This window comes from Gossypium hirsutum, chromosome A02 (genome assembly GCF_007990345.1).
Source record: "Gossypium hirsutum isolate 1008001.06 chromosome A02, Gossypium_hirsutum_v2.1, whole genome shotgun sequence".
NCBI lineage: Eukaryota > Viridiplantae > Streptophyta > Magnoliopsida > Malvales > Malvaceae > Gossypium > Gossypium hirsutum.
In genome coordinates, this window is record NC_053425.1 from 11,320,984 (window position 1) to 11,339,728 (window position 18,745).

Below are 18,745 nucleotides of genomic sequence, written 5' to 3' on the forward strand. Positions count from 1 at the left end.
TCAAGCCCAAACTTTTGAATGCGATATGGAGTCTTCCCCAGTTCTTAAACTAGATTGTAACACTCCTTACCTGATCCGATCACCAAATCCATGTAGAGAGTACCACAACTTAAACCATATGAATTGAATAATAAATATTTGAAATTTATTAAAGTATCGAGTTCTTGGTGTAACCCTCAGTATAATAATATGAAACAATCAAATCAATGATACGCCAGGAACAAACATTTTTAGGAAAAACACATGGCAGAAACCTTACAAAAGTTTATAAGTTTATATGAAATGTAAGATGAGTTAATCCCATACAATAGTTTCAAGTGCATTTTTGGCAGTTAAAACAACACTCTAAAACTATTTGGTGTAGATGCCAATGAGACAATCACGTAGAATAAGATATAGTAGCATAAACACATACATCACTTACCATGTCATTATAACATATACTAACCACATAAACAAATTTCTCGAGCTGCGAACGAACAAGTTCACCCAAACATCTGGGGTTGGTAGATAGCTTATCAGAAAAGCCCTCCAAATCCTTGAGTTCACCAAAACCTGGAGTTCGCCAAATAGAGATTCCCATAGAATACGCCAAACACACAACCAAAAAACAAATACTCTACTAACTTACTTATTTTTTATTCTTAGCATAAACAACAATGCGCCAAAAAGTAACTTGATACATTATCCATCAGGTGGGTTGTTACAATTCTCCCTCACTTAGAAAATTTTGTCCTCAAAATTCTTAATGGTGAATAACTGAGGATATTGTTCTTTTATTGAACTCTCTCTTTCCTAAGTGGATTCTTTTTTATTTTGATTTCTCCATAATACATTAACAAAAGGAATTCTTTTTCTTCTCAACTTTTTTACCTCCCTTGCTAATGCGAACAGGTTCTTCTTCATAGGATATGTTTGGCTCCTTTTCTAATGCTTTGACTTGTACCACATGATCTGGTTTGGATTGATATTTTCTTAACACGAACACATTAATCACATTGTGTATCTTTGATAACTCTAGTGGCAACACCAATCTGTATGCCACTGGACCAACCAGTTCCAAAATCTCATATGGTCCTATGAAATGCAGACTTAATTTCCCTTTTTATTCTAACCTTATGATATTCTTCCAAAGAGAAAACTTCATAAATACATTGTCACCCACTTCGAAAGAGATTTCTTTCCTTTTTAGATCAATGTAAGCTTTCTGACGATCTTAAGTTACTTTCAGATGATTTCAAATAATAGAGACTTTCTCTTCTGTTTCTTGTACTAAATCAAAACCAAATATTTTCCTTTCACTGAGTTCCATCCAACAGGTGGGAGATCTACGCTTTCTTCCATACAAAGCTTCAAATGGTGATTTTCTAGATTGGCGTGATGACTATAATTATACACAAACTTTGGCAAAGAAAGATATCTTTCTCAATTCATTCTGAAATCTATAATACAACTTCTGAGCATGTCTTCCAAAACTTGAATTACTCTTTCAAATTGTTCACCTGATTAGGGATGAAAGGCAATACTGAATCATATCTTGGTTCCTAACGATTCTTGCTGTTGTCTTCAAAATCTTGATGTAAACATTAGGTCTCGATCTAAAACTACGGATGTTGGAATCCCATGAAGACATACAACTTCAGAAACGCAGAGCTTAGCCAACTTTTCCAATGAGTAATTTGTGCGGGCAAACAAGAAATAGACTGACTTAGTAAGTCGATCTACAATTGCGCAAACTGAGTTCTTCTTTAAAAGGCTGAAAGGGAGAGCCAAAACAAAATCCATGGTGATGTTATCCCACTTCCACTTAGGTATCTCTAAAGGGTACAACTTGCCTAAGGGAACCTGATGTTCTGTTTTAATCCGCTGACATGTCAAAGAAATGGAGATGTACTCTGTTATTTCTTTCTTCATTCCAGGTCACCAATACAAACTTCTCAAATTACGATACATTTTATGTAATCCTCTCAACCCGACTCGATATGTCGAGTTTGGATCTCGGGTATTACTATACACAGTACTTAGTAAAATATCAAAATAGCTGACAAATACTCTTTACTAAAAACATTTTCTTATTATTTTAACCGAAAGAGTAAATATTTAATAACAAGGGTAAATATTAGAAATAAAATAAATTATTACATCAGACTTGGTACAACTGATTATAGTATAAAATTTTGTTAAAGACAGACTCTTGGGGCATAACCCTAATCTATGCCACTTTTCCACTATATACATAATAACCCACTTCAGCACTATCTTGGCGTACTCCTAGCATCGTCACTCCTAACGCATTCTCTACCCATACACCTAAAAACAACAACATTATAAGCTCAAGAGAACTTAGTGAATTTTATCCCAAAAATACCTTGGCGAGTACTTTAATTATTTGACTAACATCTGTGCGCCATCTATCTTTTTAAACCACCTTCTTCTGAATCAGACGGATACTATTACAGATTCGACTTTCACTTATACGTCAGCTATCATACTCTTAACACACTCACTTATTCTAGAACAGTTGTTCACATATATTAATCACTGACAGATACATACATTTTTGGTGAATACTTACGCAGATCTGAATACCATCAAACTACTAATCAAATCATACATTGATTCGATACCATACAAACTCCCATTGATAATGTACTACACAATTTATTCAAATGAATTTTCCACTACTTTGTTACAGGACCCCAGAAAATCATCATAACAATAACTCAATTTCCATATGATTTCAAAAAAGGATATAATACAACCCAAATATGGCGAATTCCAGACAACTCAGATTCAACAACTGTATAACATAGACAAAATCACATTGATAATTTCTTATGTCCCAAATAACTATGAATACGTCCATATTCAATACTAACAGATAATCATGACGGATACCCTTCTTATACATATATGCATTTCTTTTCTAAAAATCTCTTAAGACTTACTCAGTTATATCACAGATCTTATTCAACCTTTAACTTCAGACGTATCATAAACCTATCATATCAATATCTGTCACAAAGAAATTGGCATTTACCCAGATTTTACAATAAAGGCAGATAATCATATTATAGTAGACAAACTTAACTGAAAGTGCTACAAAGGCCAAACAAAATATGCCATAAAGGCTTCATACAAAATCATGTGTTTACTATCTCGACGGATGATACATGATATTCGTGACAGGTTTTAAAAATTTATAATTAATCGTTCTTTAAACTAACTATTATCACGATGAAGGCAAGTGTACCTCTCGAACAGTAATATAGCTTTAGCAAGACCGGATGGTCTAACCCAAAGGAACCAAGAGTACTAGTAATTGCTTTCTTTTTATTATCTAGCCTAAAAATTAAGGGATTTATTTATCTAATTAATTAACTAAACTAAGGGTGCACAGAAAGAAAATTGGGGAAAAGCTTTTGGGAAAACTCGATTGATTAAGACAATACCCAAGAAAAAATCCACCTAGACTTCACTTATTATTTGACTCTAAATCAGACGATTTATTCATTTGACTTGATCCGTAGAAATCCCTAAGTTATATTATTATCTCTCTTGAGACTAATAACGTCTAACCCTAGGCTGATAATTGAAATCTCTTTCTAATTAACACTCTAGTGTTGCATTAACTCGATCTATGGACTCCCTTATTAGGTTTCACCCTAATCCAGTAAAATCTTGTCACCATATCTCTAGGCGTGCAATCAACTCCGCTTAATTATGAAAAATTTACTCTTAGACAAGGACTTTTGCTCCTCTAAATAAGCACATTAACTTGAATCAATATCTTGGAATACTAAAACAAGAATTAAGAACACATAATTAAGAACAAGTCAAATATTTATCATACAATTCAGAAAATAATAACAAGATCCGTCTTAGGTTTCATTCCCCTTAGGTATTTTGAGGTTTTAGTTCATAATTATGAAAGAAAACATCTCAAAAGAATAATGATAACAAAACATAAAGAAAACCCAAAACTCCTGAAGGAAATTGAAGGGAGATCCTCAGTCTTGACGATGAATCCGGCTTTTGAAATGGATCAATCGGCTTTCCTTGAGTAATTCATTGCCTCCTACTCCCTATGTATCTTCTAAGTGCCTCCTCAGGTGTTTAAATAGGCTTTATAATGTCTAAAAGCCCTCAAGAGTGGCCTTTTCTGAATAGGACTGAACTTGGGCTCGATAGGGACACGCCCGTGTGACATGCTCGTGTGCAATTGCTTCAGACCGTAGTCAAGGCTACTAAATAGGCACGGGCGTGTGGTCTACCCGTGTGAGGAAGTCCAGGCCGTGTTGATTTCTGATGTTGGTCCATTTTCTTCATTTTCAGCCCGTTTCTCGCTCTTTTTACTCTCTTATGCTCACCAAAGTATAAAACATGAAATTAAAGGATTAGGAGCATCGAATTCACCAAATCTAAGGATAATTCATCCAAAAATATGCTAAGCATGAGGTAAAAATATGTATAAATTATGGTTTATTAAATACCCCCACACTTAAGCGTTTGCTTGTCCTTTAGCAAAATCCTCAACTCAAAATCAAAATAAATTCTTCTTAACTTGTAACCCCTATCAATAATATCTCAAAATAAACCATAAGTAATCATATATTGAGAATTCAACTAGAAAAGCATTAAAGTCTCAAACATTCCAAGTCGAGCATTTTATCACGAAAACATAGGTGTTTCCCCTCATCTAAGTGATTACCTTTGATTCAAAATATCACAAAGTTTTAACAACCTCACTAAAGATTCACTCAAATCACTCGAGGTGTTTAAGGATAATAAATGAAGCACTCATTAGTCAATATGAAAAGTTATTACCAAAGGCTTGTATGAAAGTCAAATCTCCACCACTATAAATTGAGATGATACATCAATCAAAAGGTCTTTAGAGGGTTGTAAAGTGGCTTTTGTTAGGGGGTGTAGTCACAAGCTGAAAGAAAGGTTAGAATCAAGATTGAATTGAAAAATTACCTAACTAGAAAAATAACTAGTCATTACTTGAATACATGTAAACTTCTTCTCAAAATATGAAATTGAACACTTAAGCTCGAAAACAACGAATTACTACTAATATATGTATGTATTATAATTTTTTTTAAGAACAAGTCAAATAATATAGGTTAATTATCAAAAATAAAACATAGCTAAGTAATTTATTCAAATTAAATCTCGACAAAAATTGGGATCAACTTGATTGAGGGGATTTCAACAGTAATAGTTTATAGGTTAATATTGAGGGTAAATCAATGGATGGTTTGTTAGGCTCAAAGGGGTTCACTAAGGATAAATTATGAAGGTAGGCTTTTGTGGAGTGAGTGGGTTAAACCTAAGTGCCTTTATCATCTCGACATATTAAATCAAATGGTGTGGTCTTGACATGCATAATCAAGCAAGTTCTAGAATAACAAATCAATACTGACGCACTCATAATAAAAGTGAGCATGAAAGAAATAAAATATGATCTAAAGGCTTAAAATCTCACAAAAAATTATGGCTTTTTGATGTTGAACCTGTGAATTTCAACTCAAGATAATACCTAAACTTGGGGAAACAACCTAAAAATTTTAAATACTCAAAAATCAACTTATCATGTCTGATTTTCTAATTCCTTCAAAGTTTAAACGGTCAATGCATAAATACCTATGTTTTAATTCAAGACATATCAATAAAAATCATAAATTAATCAAAATTCATTCTAATAATGATATGAGAAGATTATTTGAGAACAAGACAAAATTTAAGGATTTTTTTGATAATGATATAAAGGCCCCCCACACTTAAGATGTACATTGCCCTCAATGTACAAAGTTAGATTTACAACGATATAGATATAAGATCATAAGATAGGGAGAGAAGTGAAACTTCCTGAATAATGAATGAACTCCTTGAATTGGAGTTATGGAGAATAATCGGCAAAGGCAATGATAAGATTGGAGGAGGATACTTCGGTGGTGGTAGAGGTTGGGTTCCACAACCTCAGTGTCCAGCGAAGAAGTTATCGTGGTGGTCGAGCAAGACATTACAGTTATGGAGAACCTTTTCCAGTGGAGTTTCAAGTTTCTAAGTGATGGTGAGCTTTGGGGCTCTTAGTAACTGTGATAAAATCAAGAACTCTTTAAGAAATGTAAGGAAGCATAATTACACGTAATGAAATAGCTGAAACTATAAATTATTCAATAAAAATTATAAAACCTAAAAATGAAATAATATTAAAGGAAAATAAAATAAAAAGTACTTAAAAATATAAATAAAAATAAAATATAAAAAGTTTTTAAACATCGTCATCGTTGGATGGTTCGCAAGGTGGTGGTGGTGATGAGATGTGAAGGTGCTGACAAATCTGATGTAGAGTAGCATTAATGTTATCAAAGCGCTGAAAACACTGTTGCTCAAATCAATAAGGCACTCAGAGATGTCAGAGTATGAAATCGCCGCATGAACTGGACGATAGATGGGTTGTGGCTGAAATGGTGGGTCCTCATGACGTGGAGGGACATCATTAGTAATTCCTCCGGGTCCTCCTCCTCGGCTGACTGGATGAGGCGGTACTGAGCAGAATCGATTCCATGTCATTTCTCGATCATCCTCATATGTAGCATGCTTGAAATACCCTGTGGGGACATCTAGCCGATGAGAGTGAGCGAGAATGATTGTGCCGCTGTGTTAAGGAGTCCAAAGTGCCGAATCAATCGAGTCACATAGGGGCCAATAGAGATGACTCCCTTCCTATGCCGTTCCGTCTGATGGCGAATGGCGAGGGCAATGAAATAGGCGAGGTCGAAGATGTGCCCATTCGCCATGCTCCATAAAAAGTAGGCATCGTGAGTGTTGACAATGCCGGTGCTCTCTTGTCTTCCTGTCAGAGTGTGGGCCAAGAGGGCGTGTAGGTACCTCAAGGATGAAGGGAGAGTTGATGTTTTGGAACGGTTAGGGTCGTAGGTGGCCGAGGCAGGGACGAGGGCCTTCCAGCACTTCGAGTGAGAGTAATGGATGTGGCGATGAAGGATGTCGAGTTTGTTGTAGTTCATGAACTCCTTCGTATACAGCCCTAGTACAATTTCGAACTCCGGTACGCTCAATTGGCACACTAAACCACCAAGACGAAACTGGACCGTTGTAGGATCGTCGAACTCTGTCATAACAGTTTGGAAGTGAAAGGTCGAGTAGAGTTTCAGTGTGAGCTTAAGGTATATCGGCTTGATGATCCCAAAGAAGAGCTCCCATGGATCAGTCGACAGAAGGGCTCTGACCGCGTCAACCAGTTGGACTTGTTCAAGTGCGGCCCATTCAATGCAGCGGCCCACACCTAAGGGTCAGGCCCGAAGTATCTAAAAGAGTTCTTCCTGAGGTCCTAAGGGAAACTAAATAAAGGGGTGTCTGATCTCCACGGTAGGACCCAAGGATGACACTGCTCATTTCCTTTTCTTTGAAGCGGGGACAGCGATTTTCTTACCATGGTTTGACATGATATCTGCAATGGCAAGACAAAAAAAATAATAAATAAAAAAGTAAACTTACTCTCCAACAATAACATGAAAAAACATATGCAATGCATGTTAAAACTAATAGAGATACTTTATAGGAGTCATGTACTAAAGAACAACTACGCTGAAAAATAACCCAATCAGAAATATTAAGTCATTACTACGAATGGGAATATGATAATAATGCCTAGTGAATGAATGCATATGGAAATGATGATATGGAAAATAGAATGAAGTCCATGGCAACACAAGAATGATGGTATCATAATGCATCAACTAAGATAGCAAGAAACAAAGAGCATAAGCAAGGCTATTATTAGAACTATGAAGATTAACAGTCAAAATAAAACAAGAAAAATCGAATTCATAAACGAAATGAAGAGAAAAGAATGGACAAACGCAAAAGCTTGGTAGAGGGAGGAGCTTGGGTCGTCGTTGGTGGTGTTGTGGTTGGCGCACGGGTGTGGCAGGAAGGCGTGGGCAAGAGTTACGGTGGCTACAGTTAGGGATTTTGGGGAAGGGAATGATGAATATAAGGGGTTTATTCAGCCCGTGTTTATCGCGATTTTCAAATTTGGGCACGTCTGAAATTCGTCCCACGCCTATGTCCTTTGGGCGTGTTGGTGCACATGGCCGTGTCGTACGGTCGTGTCCTACTTCGTTCACTTCTCCCACGCCCGTGTGTATAAGCACACGCCCGTGTTGTTTTATCAGTCTTGAGCACGGTTGGTGGGCATGGGCGTGTCGCACACTTGTGCTAAATTCTCAGTTTCAAGCACGATTTTAAGACACGGGCGTATCACACGCCCGTGTTGATTTGACAGACTCACCCACGGCCACGTTACACGGCCGTGGCAACTTATCACATCTCGTGTTAAGCAAAAATTTTTCCCTGTTTCCACACGGTCGTGTCGCAAGGCCGTGTCTCCTCCCGTAGTGTGAGCACGGCCTAAGGCACGCCTGTGTACCTCACCGTGTGAATTAGAAAACCAGTATTTCAATGACTCAGTTAGTGATTAGATGTTAAAAACTAAAATTTTAAAGAAGGTAACACTATTAGTGCTCGGGTTACCTCGCGAAAAGCGCTTATTTATAGTCTAAGCTCGACTTACCTCTCTGTTGCATAGTCATGGTAGTGCAAGGAGTTTACACTCCTCATCCCTACTATCAATTTTATCAAAATAAGGTTTTAGACAAGTACTATTTACCTTAAACGTACCGAATTTGGGATGAATTACCTCGACTGTGCCGTATGGGAAAATACTAAGTACCGTAAGAGGGATTTCTCCATTAGGTTCAAAGGTGGCAATCCGAAGGTCTGCTGCATCTAATAGTACTTTGTTTCCAACCTTAAGTTGAGTTGGAGAAATATTGAGCTCGTCATGGCATGGTTTTTTTTTATCGTGTGATTTCGATTTCTGTGTCTGCCATTCATCTAGTTCCTCAACCTGTAGCCTTGTTCTTCATAGATGGGTTCTTTGTCGTTATTTGAATGTGGCTCAAGTGTGTTTCTCGAATGTGTTTCCTGCACAGAGGGTTTCACCACATGATCAGTACTGATAGAATTTCGAGCTTGAGGAGTAATTGATTCATCACCCATACGAAGTGTGAGTTTACTTGTGCCAACATCAATTATAGTTTTAGCAGTTGCTAGAAAGGACCGTCCTAAAATTAAAGGTGCGTCGCTATCCTCTTCTATGTCTAGAACAACAAAATCAATTGGGAAAATAAATTTATCGATTTTTACCAATACATCTTCAATGATACCCCTGGGAAATCTAATAGTTTTATCAGCTAACTGAATACTCATCCTAGTTTGTTTAGGTTTCCCAAGACCTAGTTGTTTAAACATTTTATAAGGCATGAAATTGACACTAGCCCCTAAATCAGCCAAAGCGTTATTAACATCTAAGCTACCAATTAAATAAGGAATCGTAAAACTCCTTGGATCTTTCAATTTGTTGGCCATGATGTCTCGTTGAGAGCACCAAAAATATCCTATTCTCTGTAAAATAGTAAAAATAACAGTAAAAGGGAAGTAGGGTCGAATCCTCAGGGACCGGATTGTACAAATGCTCGTTTCTTGAAATCCTGGACAATTTCTTGGCCAAGAAAACCTGCGTTCCTAAAAAATAAAAAAAAATAAAATTAAGAATCTGGAAAAAAAAATAGAATTTAAAGGGAATTGAAATTGCGAAATTAAATAAATTGTCGAAATTAAAATGAGGAAAAATAAATAGAGTTGGGAAAAGAGAAAGTTTCTTATGTGGCGAGATTCCAAGCTCCGGTTGTCTCGTTCCGCCTTGGGTTCAATCCTTGGCCTTTAAGTAACCCTTCTCAACTCAAGTAAGCCAGTTATAGTGGAAGAGGATGCCTACGACCACCAGCTCCAAAGATTAGACTTACGATTTTTAGGGAACCTGACTCTAACCAGTAATCTATGCTAGATCAACGCTTCTCAATGGCGAATCCCAAGTCATTTTGTCTCTTTGGATCGCCAACCTTTGACGCAGTAAATTAACGAACCGACTGTGCAATCCTTTCAAAACATACAAAGCGGTCGCTTTTGCATATGCTGAAAAGCTTACTTCTTAAGGGCCATGGACAGAAGCGTCAGCCCGTAGTGCGGAGAAACGATGAATACTTGGCGAGAAGGCTAAGTACGGGTTTTAGGCCTCAAAAACCCTTTTTTGGGGAATATTGACAACCTTCAGCTATATAGGTTTTAATGGCTCATGATAATGGTGGAAAAGGAAATAAATATAAAAATAGAAAATAAAATTTTATTCAAAGAAAATATGAAGAAACAAAAGCCTAGACTTTTAGGGGGAGAGTGTTTATAGAAAAAGATGAACACCCCAAATAGAGTCACTTCACCCCCTATTTATAGTGCTAGGGAGATAATCTAATTTAACTTAAATTCTAAAAAGATAAATACATTTAATTAAAGATAATTAAAATAAAATCCTAAAATTAAATAATCCTAATAATTATCTTAATAATAATTATTCTAATATAAATAAAATGGAGTCTTATAAAATAAAATCTCTTCTTTTTGAGTTTTCAGTCCTTGTGTCTTCCATGCTCGCACTTTTGGAACAATCTTTTTCCTGTGTCGCATATCAGCCCATTGTGTCTCCAAATTCGCACTTTTGTCCCTTAATTTTTCTTTTTGCCTCCAAATCAGTCCTTTAAAGATAAAAAGACATAAATAGCTAAAATTAGTAGGATCAAGCTCAGAATAAATATATAATTAGCACATAAAAACATGACATTCTAGAGTGTTATCAGGCCAGCTTATTTTGCAGAATGGCTGAGCAAACTGTATTCATCTCCACATGCGATGCCTCATCTAACTTCCGTTTATTCGCTAAAAGCTCCTTTAAAAATTTGACTGTGTTCAGCATCTGCGAAAAAGCTTCAATAAACGGTAAGTTAATATGTAATTTCTTTAAAATTTTAAGGAATTTACCGAATTGTTCGTCTGAGTGGTCTTTCCTTGTCGTATTTGGGTATAGTACACGTGGTTTGTACTCTTTACTTACCTGTTTTTGCTCATTATGGTCCACCTTACCTCTACCTTTACTTACCACAATTTCTTGCCTTAGTTCTGGTTGAGGTGCAACTAACCCTTCCTCATCTTGAATGGTAATCGCATTGAGCTATTCCCTTGGATTAGATTTAGTGTTACTCAACAGGCTACCTTGTGGTCATTCAGATACCAATTTAGCAAGCTGGCTTATCTGAGTTTTGAGCCCTTGAATCGACACTTGTTGATTCTTAAGTGCTTTCTTGGTATTCTAAAAACAAGTTTCTAACACTGAGATGAATTTTGTTAGCATCTCCTCAAGGTTCGGCTTTTTCTCTTGTTGGTAAGGTGGTTGTTGGAAGCTTGGAGGTGGTGGGGGTCTCTGATTTCCTTGGCCTCCCCATGAAAAATTTGGATGGTTCCTCCAACCTGCATTTTAAGTGTTACTATAAGGATTATTTTAAGATCGAGGATTATTACCCATGTAATTCAACTGCTCATTTTCCATACTGTGGCCATAAGGTGGGTATTCTGAATTGCTTGATCCACCTCTACTTGCTTCGCACTGCATTACTAGGTGAACCTGTGAATAACCAAATAACCCGTCAATTTTCTTATTTAATAGTTCTACCTGACTAGAGAGCATCATGACTAAATCAACGTTAAAAACGTCAGTTGTTTTAGTCGGCTTTGTCCTCATTACTTGCCACTGATAATTATTCAGTGAGATCTCTTCTATAAATTCATAAGCATCTTCAGATGTCCTATTATTGATAGTCCCACCAGCGGATGCATCGATAAGTTGCCTTGTTGAGGGGTTTACACCGTTGTAAAACGTCTGAACTTGCTGCCATAGAGGCAACCCATGATGAGGGCACCTTCTCAACAGATCTTTGTATCTCTCCCATGCATCATAAAGCGTTTTTAGATTCATCTGCATAAAAGAAGAGATATCACTACGTAATTTAGTCATTTTAGCCGACGGAAAATATTTTAATAAGAATTTTTTATTGTCATTTGTTCCCAAGTAGTGATTGACACTCGTGGTAACGAGTTCAACCACTGTTTAGATTTGTTCCTCAATGAAAAGGGAAATAACCGAAGGCGAATGGCATCATCAGAAATGCCATTAATTTTAAATGTGTCGCAAAACTCTAGAAAATTTGCCAAGTGATTATTCCTCATCTTGCAAACTATCAAACTAAACAAATTGTTGTATCGTTTGAATTGTGTTAGGTTTTAGTTCAAAATTATTTGCAGCAACAGCTGGCCTAACTATACTTGACTCAGTTCCTCTTAAAGTAGGTTTAGCATAATCATACATAGTACGCGGAGTAGGATTCTGATTAGCAGCAATCGCAAGAGGTAGCGGATTTTCCTGATTTTCAGTCATCTCCTCAGTTGTGGTGGAAATATCGTCCTCTTGCTCTTTCTCTGTGTATCTTAGGCTTTGCCTTATTTCTCTTCGATTTCTGTGAGCTGTGCGATCGATCTCACTATCAAAAAGTAATGGTCCTGACGGGTTTCTTCTAGTCATGCACTATAAAAACTTGCCAGAAGCGAATAAACGAAAAATAAGAATAAGAAAATAAAATAAAAATTCAAGTTGCAACAAAAGTAAAATGGCTAAAGTAATAAAAATTGAGTGTTCCTAATATCTTCGTTCCCCGGCAACAGCGCCAAAAACTTGATACGTGATATTCGCGACAGGTTTTAAAAATTTATAATTAATCATTCTTGAAACTAACTATTATCACGATGAAGCCAAATGTACCTATCGAACAGTAATATAGCTTTAGCAAGACCGGATTGTCAAACCTAAAGGAACCAAGAGTATTAGTAATTGCTTTCTTTTTATTATCTAGCCTAAAAATTAAGGGATTTGTTTATCTAACTAATTAACTAAACTAAGGGTGCACGGAGAGAAAATTGGGGAAAAGCTTTTGGGAAAACTCAATTGATTAAGACAATACCCAAGGAAAAATCCACCTAGACTTCACTTGTTATTTGACTCTGAATCAGACGATTTATTCATTTGACTTGATCCGTAGAAATCCCTAAGTTATATTATTATCTCTCTCGAGACTGATAACGTCTAACCCTAGGTTGATTAATTGAAATCTCTTTCTAATTAACACCCTAGTGTTGCATTAACTCGATCTATGGACTCCCTTATTAGGTTTCACCCTAATCCGGCAAAATCTTGTCACCCTATCTCTAGGCGTGCAATCAACTCCGCTTAATTATGAAAAATTTACTCTTAGACAGGGACTTTTGCTCCTCTGAATAAGGGCATTAACTTGAATCAATATCTTGGAAGATTAAACCAAGAATTAAGAACACATAATTAAGAATAAGTCAAATATTTATCATACAATTCAGATAATAATAACAAGATCCGTCTTAGGTTTCATTCCCCTTAGGTATTTAGGGGTTTTAGTTCATAATTATGAAAGAAAACATCTCAAAAGAAAAATGATAACAAAATATAAAGAAAACCCAAAACTCCTGAAGGAAATTGAAGGAGATCCTCAGTCTTGACGAATAATCCGGATTTTGAGATGGATCAATTGGCTTTGCTTGAGTAATTCATTGCCTCCTACTCCCTGTGTGTCTTCTAAGTGCCTCCTCAGGTGTTTAAATAGGCTTTAGAATGCCTAAAAGCCCTCAAGAGTGGCCTTTTTCGAATAATACTGAACTTGGGCTCGACAGGGACACGCTTGTGTGACACGCCCGTGTGCGATTGCTTCAGACCATGGTCAAGGCTGTTAAATAGGCACGGGCGTATGGTCTATCTGTGTGAGGAAGTCCAGGCCTTGTTAATTTCCCATGTTGGTCTATTTTCTTCGTTTTCGGCCCATTTCTTATGCTCACCTAAGTATAAAACATGAAATTAAAGGATTAGGAGTATCGAATTCACCAAATCTAATGATAATTCATCCAAAAATATGCTAAGCATGAGGTAAGAATATGTATAAATTATGGTTTATCAATGGACTATCACAGAAGGTGTCATAGGTTTCTCCAACATGGGCTTATACATAATTTCATGTATTGTGATCTGCCATTTCAAATTATACATTATCGAAGGCTACACCATAAGCATATATACAGACATATCTTGCAATGGGTCTTAGCCATATAGCTTACACACACATTCATGTATTGTAATCTGCCAATCCAATCTTCATCTTATTAGAGGCTACACCATGAGTGTTCCCAAATCAGAGTAAGATGTCATGGGTCTCAACCTTATAGTTTATTCTTGTTTTCGTATCGTGATCTGCCAGTCTAGTTAGCAATATAACTGCCCTACCAGAGGCATCATAGAGGAAAATTTGCTCAGCATTTACTTCCCTAGATGATCACCTTTTTACTAGCTCATACATCTCCTACATCAGACCTTACCTGCATGCTTACCAAACATTATTCTTTTTAATAGAATTTATACATATCATCGTAGCACATCTTTCATCTTTGCTAAACTCATATTTATACTAATTTCTATAGACATCATCATCACATATATATATGCTTCTTGTTTGAACAGTTCATATCAAAAAGTCAGGATAGAGACCCACTTAACTCTCATCTATTGCAATTCAAAGTTCTGGACTCAACCACCCTTCTCAAACCAACAGTAAAAACTGCTTACAAAACATAGAATCACCATTAAAACTCATTTACATACAAATTACCATCATCTTAATCACTTTTCCGTTGCTAATTAATAAATAAATGTTGAGTAGTAAATAAATAAAAAATTAACTAAGTTTTCAAAAAAAAAAGTCACTGTGATGAGAAGAATAAGTTTTCAAAAACAAAAGTCACCGTGATGAGAAGAATGTCAAAATTAATTGGTTTTTGTTAACTCATATGTTTTTCTAAAAATAGGTTAAGTTTTCTTCTGAAATAAACAAATATTTTGAAATGATTGTTTTATAAACTCCAATCATAGGCCATCTTAGTGGTCGATGTAATCTCCCAAATTCGGTTCTAACATCTAGGTTGGGTTGGAGAGGTTACAATATATATAGAAGGATTCATCAATAATGGAAACTTGAATACAAGCAAAGAAAGAAATCAATCAATGTGAATTACTAACAAGTTCAAAAGCATATATTTGGATTATATTTTGTAAAGTACAAGAATGTCAAGGAATTAGACATTTTGTTTTGATAGTGATTATATTTTATATATATTTACTTTTATGCACTTTCATATTGAGTTGATCAACAGTTTTGAAACTTTATAGAAAACTTCAAGGTATCACTTGTTGCGTAAGTGATATTTTACTAAGGGTGCATAATTGGAGGCCTCCTAGATATGTGAAAATAATGTTTAAAAATCCATCAAATAGTAAAAACATAAATGAAAGAGCATATTGATATATATGGTATCTTGAGTGTTGAATTAAACATTCTTTAGTAAAAGAATGTACATTTTGCACATTGTGGGTGTGTTGGTTTCTTATATATCAATTAAGCACAAATTAAAGAAAAATAATATATATCACCATAGTGTTGTAATATTTTGTAAAATTTGTAAAATTATATAAGCAAAAAAGTTTACCTATCTCGTTAAATAAAACTCATTGAGTTGGTTCTTAATATTGAAGAATTAGAGTGGTTGACTACTTTATTCATTTTATCCAACTACAAGTTGGATTAAAGTTGTGGAAATAGAATGGTTGAAAATTTGTGTTAATGAGAATTAAAGTTGTGGCCACAACTGATGCCGACTATTTTCTAGAAACAGGGACTGATGTCCAAAACATGTAGTAAAATAAAATTTTAGACATGTTAGCATATGAATTTATTATATTATAGATTCAATGTAACACCCCTATCCTATCTCTGTTGCTGGATTAGGATTTCAGACTATTACTAAGAAAAATAGAACATTTAACTTTCCAACAGAAACAATTATACAATTAAATGCCAACATATATCAATTAAATCTAATCATGGCAAATATTACACTTATAGACCTTGAATCGAGCCTATGGAGCCCTAGAAAAAATTTAGGAACAATTTGGGATCAAATCGAAACAAATCAAAACATTTTGAAAAAAATATAAAAATTTGGGAAAACAGGGGTCACACGGTTGTATGGCCAAGTCGTGTGACAAAGCCTACACCGCGTAAACATTAGAAGTCAAAACACTCAACTGTGTCCCAGCCTGTGTGTCTACTCATGTGTATAATCGAAATAGGGTCACACAGCTGTGCTGCAGACTGTAAACCGTGTGTGTATTCGAAGTTAGGTCACACGACCATGTGACCGATCGTGCCACAAACTGTTTTGAGACACACGGTCGTGTCACAGACCATGTGAAATATGCACCTAAAATAATAAATATACACGACCATGTGTGGTGACTATGTGTGGCACATGGTCGTGTGGTAGCTTGTGTCTCAGGCTGTATGCTCCATTTTTAACCCCTAAATTAAGTTAATCAAGCATCATTTCTTGCACAGCAAGACATACCATATCTAACTAATTTTACATGGTAAAAATCACATTCAGATCACCAAATACATACCAAAATTTCATTCATCCTATGTCTAACCAATATACCATCAAAAGGCATCTCAATCCATACATTCATTCAACTCAAGAACAAAGTTACAATAAAGGAACAAGTTTTATCATTAGTTAACCATTCATGCCTAAAACCACCAATCTAATTGACGAAAATATGGGCATACTCAACAAGCAACCATTTCAAAACATCATCACCAAATCTTTATATACCATTTAGGATCAACTTAATTATATCCAACACAAGTACACATCCAAAACAAAGCACATCACTAGAAATACCAAAATAACTTAACGATTTACACATCAACAATAAGACACCACATCCCAAAATGAAATACAAAAGCTACCAAGATGGCTGGATAGTGTGTGCTCCAAAACAATTCGTCTAGTCAGTCCATAAAATGCCAACTCAACCAATATAGATAAACAAAAAAGATAAGTTCTAATTCTTGATATTCAAATGCAAGATCACACCACATTAGTATATATTTATTTACATCATAAATGATACCTTCCAAAAGTCATAACCAATTCATCATCCAAAATTTCTCAATACAACCATTAACATTTATAAAACAAAAACTTCATAGAAACATTTATCATTTAGTAGTAATATAACTATCCAACAAAATTGAACAAATAAATGAGTTTTAAGTCATTTGATGCATATCCCGCTGAACTATAGTAACTGGACTCGGATACTCAATGATGCATAACAGAGGCACCAAAGTGCAAACAGAGGAAGGAATATGCAATCAAAGGCATTGAAGTGCAAACAAATGCACCAAAGTGCAAACCCGTACAAGCGCACATTAAAACCCTATTGGCATACTAATCGTATCCTAATCATTTACTATGTTCAATGGGGCATTAAGAATGGGGCATTATACTTAAAATCGCAATACCAATAAATCCATCATTTAGAGGCACTTCTTATTTTCGTACACATAATAACAATAATTACCATCATCAAACATTCATTTTATATTTGTACTTAATTACAAATTTTAATAATATATAAGTAACTAATGAAATTTCCCATATATACCATTAACTAGAAAAAAATAATATAATCATAAAGAGATACACATAGACATATTATTACATTATGAACTTACCTGCAATCCACTTCCAAATAATATACAGGGACTACTCCGCAATTTTTCTCTTTCCTCGATTATTGTCTTTTTGACTCGATTCTTGATCTATATAATAATTTAATTTAATTTATTAAATTTACATAATTTAAAAATCAATTCAATGCATGACACCCTTATGTTTTCATTATTTTCACATTTTCCTTAAACTTTTACATTTCTCACAATTTAGTCCCTAAACCCGAAATTCCAAAATTTAACAAAATTTTACAATTTTCCATGCTAGCCGAACTTCTTTCTAAACTAGTACAATCCCCAATTATTTACAATTCACAAAATTTCTATGCAAATTTTAATTATTTACACATTGATCATTAAACTCAAAATTAACACAAATTCTTTTACAAAAATATCCTAATCAACATTCAAATATATACAACTACCATTAAAAATCATGAACACCAAAATTCCATTACTAACCAATCCCTAAAACTTCAACATTTTTATAATTTCATCCTCAGGTTTAATAGTTTAAGCTACAACGAGTTCAAAAAATATAAAAATTATTAAATATGTGTGAGAGAAACACTTACATGCACCAATTTGCTAACCGAAACTTTAAGCTCAAAAAATGGAGTTTCTTTTTTTCTTTTTCTTTTTTGGTAGGAGAGAGTTGAGAAGATGATGATACCATATTTTATCTTTTGTTTCTTTTCTTTAATTAAAATAATTACCAAATTAACCTTTTAATCTGAACTAAATTATTAACATAACATGACCATAATTTTCCATTAACTAACCATAAGGTTTATCTATCAATCAAGTCCATTATTTTAGTTTTTCTTTAAAAATCAAGCACATTTAACTAATAGAAGCTACTTTAGCATATTTTACAATTTAGTCTTTTTTACTAAATTAACTAACTAGACATTAAAATTTCTTATCCAAATTTTAATACGACTCAAATATAACTCTATAAACATAAAATAAACATAAAATACTAACTCACTTGTTGGAATTATGGTCCTGAAATAACCATTTTCGATACTACTGAAAAATGGGATATTACATTCAATCTC

General features: G+C 34.9%; 1 non-coding gene across 1 annotated transcript; it reads left to right on the forward strand.

Moving 5' to 3' along the window:
* The first annotated feature begins 11,882 nt into the window (after window positions 1–11,882).
* LOC121217336 (small nucleolar RNA R71) lies at window positions 11,883–11,989 on the forward strand. Its single transcript, XR_005913410.1, has one exon. It is a non-coding gene; the product is annotated as a small nucleolar RNA R71 (small nucleolar RNA).
* Window positions 11,990–18,745: the final 6,756 nt, after the last annotated feature.